Source organism: Piliocolobus tephrosceles, chromosome 2 (assembly GCF_002776525.5).
Source record: "Piliocolobus tephrosceles isolate RC106 chromosome 2, ASM277652v3, whole genome shotgun sequence".
NCBI lineage: Eukaryota > Metazoa > Chordata > Mammalia > Primates > Cercopithecidae > Piliocolobus > Piliocolobus tephrosceles.
This window is the reverse complement of record NC_045435.1, coordinates 126,892,341-126,898,340: the sequence shown is the minus strand read 5'-3', so window position 1 is coordinate 126,898,340 and position 6,000 is coordinate 126,892,341.

Below are 6,000 nucleotides of genomic sequence, written 5' to 3'. Positions count from 1 at the left end.
CAATCAATAGAAAAAGAGGGAATCCTCCCTAACTCATTTTATGAGGCCAACATCATCCTGATACCAAAGCCTGGCAGAGACACAACAAAAAAAGAGAATTTTAGAGCAATATCCCTGATGAACATCGATGCAAAAATCCTCAATAAAATACTGGCAAACCGGATTCAGCAGCACATCAAAAAGCTTATCCACCATGATCAAGTGGGCTTCATCCCTGGGATGCAAGGCTGGTTCAACATTCGCAAATCAATAAACGTAATCCAGCATATCAACAGAACCAAAGACAAGAACCACATGATTATGTAAACAGATGCAGAAAAGGCTTTTGACAAAATTCAACAGCCCTTCATTCTAAAAACCCTCAATAAATTCGGTATTGATGGAATGTACCTCAAAACAATAGGATCTATTTATGACAAACCCACAGATAATATCATACTGAATGTTCAAAAACTGGAAAAATTCCCTTTGAAAACTGGCACAATACAGGGATGCCCTCTCTCACCACTCCTATTCAACATAGTGTTGGAAGTTCTGGCAAGGGCAATCATGCAAGGGAAAGAAATCAAGGGTATTCAGTTAGGAAAAGAAGAAGTCAAATTGTCCCTGTTTGCAGATGACATGATTGTATATTTAGAAAACCCCATCGTCTCAGCCCAAAATCTCCTTTAGCTGATAAGCAACTTCAGCAAAGTCTCAGAATACAAAATCAATGTGCAAAAATCACAAGCATTCTTATACACTGGTAACAGACAAGCAGAGAGCCAAATCAGGAATGAACTTCCATTCACAATTGCTTCAAAGAGAATAAAATACCTAGGAATCCAACTTACAAGGGATGTAAACGACCTCTTCAAGGAGAACTACAAACCACTGCTCAGTGAAACAAAAAAGGACACAAACAAATGGAAGAATATACCATGCTCATGGATAGGAAGAATCAATATCGTGAAAATGTCCATACTGCCCAAGGTTATTTATAGATTCAATGCCATCCCCATCAAGCTACCAATGAGTTTCTTCACAGAATTGGAAAAAAATGCTTTAAAGTCCATATGGAACCAAAAAAGAGCCCGCATTGCCAAGACAATCCTATGTCAAAAGAACAAAGCTGGAGGCGTCACGCTACCTGACTTCAAAATATACTATAAGGCTACAGGAACCAAAACAGCATGGTACTGGTACCAAAACAGAGATGTAGACTAATGGAACAGAACAGAGTCCTCAGAAATAATACCACACATCTACAGACATCTGATCTTTGACAAACCTGAGGGAAACAAGAAATGGGGAAAGGATTCCCTATTTAATAAATGGTGCTGGGAAAATTGGATAGCCATAAGTAGAAAGCTGAAACTGGATCCTTTCCTTACTTCTTATACGAAGATTAATTCAAGATGGATTAGAGACTTAAATGTTAGGCCTAATACCATAAAAACCCTAGAAGAAAATCTAGGTAGTACCGTTCAGGACATAGGCATGGGCAAGGACTTCATGTCTAAAACACCAAAAGCAACGGCAGCAAAAGCCAAAATTGACAAATGGGATCTAATTAAACTATAGAGCTTCTGCACAGCAAAAGAAATTACCATCAGGGTGAACAGGCAACCTACAGAATGGGAGAAAATTTTTGCAATCTACTCATCTTACAAAGGGCTAATATCCAGAATCTACAAATAACTCAAACAAATACACAAGAAAAAAACAAACAACCCCATCAAAAAGTGGGAAAGAATGTGAACAGACCTTTCTCAAAAGAAGACATTCATACAGCCCAGCAGACACATGAAAAAATGCTCATCATCACTCGCCATCAGAGAAATGCAAATCAAAACCACATTGAGATACCATCTCACGCCAGTTAGAATGGCAATCATTAAAAAATCAGGAAACAACAGGTGTTGGAGAGGATGTGGAGAAATAGGAACACTTTTACACTGTTGGTGGGATTGTAAACTAGTTCAACCATTATGGAAAACAGTATGGCAATTCCTCAAGGATCCAGAACTATATGTACCATATGACCCAGCCATCCCACTACTGGGTATATACCCAAAGGATTATAAATTATTCTACTACAAAGACACATGCACACGTATGTTCCTTGTGGCACTATTCACAATAGCAAAGACTTGGAATCAACCCAAATGTCCATCTGTGACAGACTGGATTAAGAAAATGTGGCACATATACACCATGGAATACTATGCAGCCATGAAAAAGGATGAGTTTGCGTCCTTTGTAGGGACATGGATGCAGCTGGAAACCATCACTCTCAGCAAACTATCAAAAGAAGAGAAAAACAATCACTGCATGTTATCATTCATAGGGGGGTATTGAACAATGAGATCACTTGGACTCGGGAAGGGGAACATCGCACATTGGGGCCTATCATGGGGAGGGGGAGGGGGAAGGGATTGCATTGGGGAGTTATACCTGTATAAATGATGAATTGATGGGTGCTGACGAGTTGATGGGTGCAGCACACCAACATGGCACAAGTATACATATGTAACAAACCTGCACGTTATGCACATGTACTCTAGAACTTAAAGTATAATTAAAAAAATGAGAAGAAGAAGAAGAAAAAAAAACTTGATAGAAGCCTTCTGAGAATCTACTTTGTGATGAATGCATTCCACTCAAGGAATTATACCTCTTTTCTCACAAGGCAGTGTTTGAACACTGTTCCTGTGAAACCGCAAATGTGATATTTCCGAATGCATTGAGGACTATGGCGAATAGTGAAATATACTGAGATAACATCGAGGAAGAAGCCTTCCAAGGATCTGCTCTCAGATATGTGAATTCACTTCACAGAGTTAATGCTTACTCTATGTTACCGAGTTTCGAAACTCTGTCTTTGAATAATATGTGAAGGGATATTTAGTGCGGACCAGTCGCTTGTGGTGAGAGAGGAAACGTCTTCCGATGAAACCTGCAGAGAAACGTTCCGAGCAACTGCTTTGCGATGTGTGTATTCATCTCATAGAATTAAACCTTTCTTTGGATGGAGCAGTTTGGAATCACTGTTTTTGTGGAATTGGAGGAAGGACATTTGGGAATGATCCTAGGAATATGGAGAAAGACATATTCTCAGGTAAAACCCAGAAGAAAGCTTTCTGTGAAACTACTCTGTGTCGTCTTAATTCCTCTCTCTCAGATAAGCCTCTCTTTTCATTGAGCAGTTTTCTAGCCCTGTGTATTTTTAACGTGTGATGGGATATTCGGGAGCACTTTGAGGCTAACGGTGTAAAAGGAAATATGTTCAGACCGAAACTGGAGAGAAGCTTTCCGAGGAACTGCTTTGTGACGTGTGCATTCCAGTCACAGTGTTATACCACTCTTCTCATACGGTGTGGGGGAAACTCTTTTGGAGAAACAGGTTCCAAGTGATATTCATGAGCATGATGATGCCGATGGTGAAAAGGGAAATAGCCTCAGACACAAACTGGAAAGAAGCTTTCTAAGAAACTACTCTATGATATGTCCAATCATCTCATATAGATAAAGCTTTCATTACATTACGCAGCTTGGAAACTGTCATGCCCGAATCCACGAAGGAACCTTCGGGAGCACATTCAGGACTAGGGTGAAAAAGGAAATATCTTGATATAAAAAATGGAAAGAAGCTTTCTCTGAATCTGCTTTTTGATGTGTTTATTCATCTCACATAGGTGAAGCTTACTTTACATTACGCAGCTTGGAAGTTTTCTCGTGGATGCATTCGTGAAGCAATATTTGGGATTGCATTTGGGCCTATGGTGAAATAGGAAATATCGCCATATAAAAACTGGAAAGTAGTTTTGTGAGAAACTGCTTGCTGATATGTGCATTCAACCCTGGGAGTTATAAATTTCTTCTATAAGGCATAGTTGGAACACTGTTTTTGTAAAACCAAAAGAGTGAGATTCGGAGCACATTGAAGACTATGGCAAAAAGTGAAATGTCGTCCAAAAAAAAAAAAAAAAACCAGATAGAAGCACTGGAGGAAACTGCTCTCTGTCATGTCTACTCTTTTGAGAGGGTTAAAGCTTACTCTACATTTCTCAGTTAGAAAGTCTGTCTTAGAGGTTTCTGCGAAGGGATAGAATGTGGCAACCGGGGGCCTGTGTTAAGCAAGGAAATGTCTTCCATCGAAAATTGGAGAGAAGCTTTCTGCGCAACACTTTTGTGATATTTGTATTCATCGCATAGAGTTAAATCATTCTTTGGACTGTGCAGTTTGAAATCACTGTTTCTGTGGACTCTAAGAAAGGACATTTGGAAATGCTCCTTAGAATACCCTGAAAAAGAAATAACCGCAGAAGGAAACCAGAAGGAAGCTTTATTTGAAACTCCCCTGTGTCACGTGAATTCCGCTCACGCAGCAAAGCTTCTCTTTTCATTGAGCTGTATCATAACACTGTATTTTGTTTAGTCTGTAAAGGGATATTCAAGAGCACTTTGAGGCTTATGGTGAGAAAGGAAATGTCTTCAGATAGAAACTGTAGAGAAGCTTTCTGAGGAGCTGCTTTGTGACGTGTGCATTCCACTCACAGAAATATACCTTTCTTCTCCTAGAGGATTCCGCAATCCCTTTTGGAGAAAAAGCTACCAAGAGATATTCAGGAGTATATAGACGACTATGATGAAAAAAGATATATCCTCAGACTAAAACTGGAAAGAAGATTTCTGTGAAAATACTTTGTGTTAGATATATTTATTCATCTCGCATAGTTAAAACGTTAATTATATTACGCAGTTTGGAAACTGTCATGGACGGATCCACGAAGGGACTTTCGCGGGGATTAACTGGACTATGGTGAAAAAGGAAATATCTTCAGATAAAAACTGGAAAGAAGCTTTCTGTGAATGTGATTTTTGCTATGTTATTTCATCTCAGATAGATGAAAGTTTCTTTACATTACGCACTTGGAAACTCCCTTGTGTATGGATCCTTGAAGGGATATTTGGGATCACATTTGGACCTATGGCGAAAGAGGAAATATAGTCAAATAAAAACTGGAGAGACGCTTTCTGAGAAACTGCTTGGTGATGTGTGCATTCCCCTCAGGGAGTATAACTTTCTTCTCATAAGGCACAGTTTGAACACTGTTGCTGTAAAACCAAAAGAGTGATATTCGGAGGACATTGAAGACTATGACACAAAGTGAAATATCGTCCAATAAAAAAGAGAAACAACAACTCGAAGAAACTGATCTCTGACATATCCATTCTATTCAGAGGGTTAAAGCTTACTGTACATTTCCCAGTTTGAAAGACGGTCTTTGAGGTTTCTACGAAGGGATAGTAGTGGTGACCGGAGGCCTGTGTGAGGCAAGGAAATGTCTTCCATCGAAAATAGGAGAGACGCTTTCTGTGCTACTCCTTTGTGATGTTTGTATTCGACTCATAGCGTGAAATCATTCTTTGGATTGAGCAGTTTGAAATCACTGTTTCTGTGGAATCTGAGAAAAGACATTTAGAAACTCTCTTTAGAAGATCCTGAAAAAGAAATAATCTCAGAGAGAAACCAGAAGGAATCTTTCTGTGAAACTGCTCTGTGTCACTTGAATTCTGCTCACACAGTTAAGCTTCTCTTTTCATTGAGCTGTATCATAACACTGTTTTTGTTTAGTCTGCGAAGGGATACTCCGGAGGGCTTTGAAGCTTATGGTGAGAAAGGAAATGTCTTCAGATAGAAACTGGAGAGAAGCTTTCTGAGGAGCTTCTTTGTGACATGTGCATTCCATTCACAGATATATACCTTTCTATTCCTAGAGGATTCCGGAATCCCTTTTGGAGAAAAAGCTACCAAGAGATATTCGGGAGTATAGTGACGACTATGGTGAAAAAGGAAACATCCTCAGATAAAAACTGGAAAGAAGATTTCTGTGAAACTGGTTTGTGTTAGATATATTTATTCAACTCACATAGTTGAAACTTTAATTATATTATGCAGTTTGGAAACTCCATCATACACAGATCCGTGAATGGACATTCGGGAGCACATTCAGG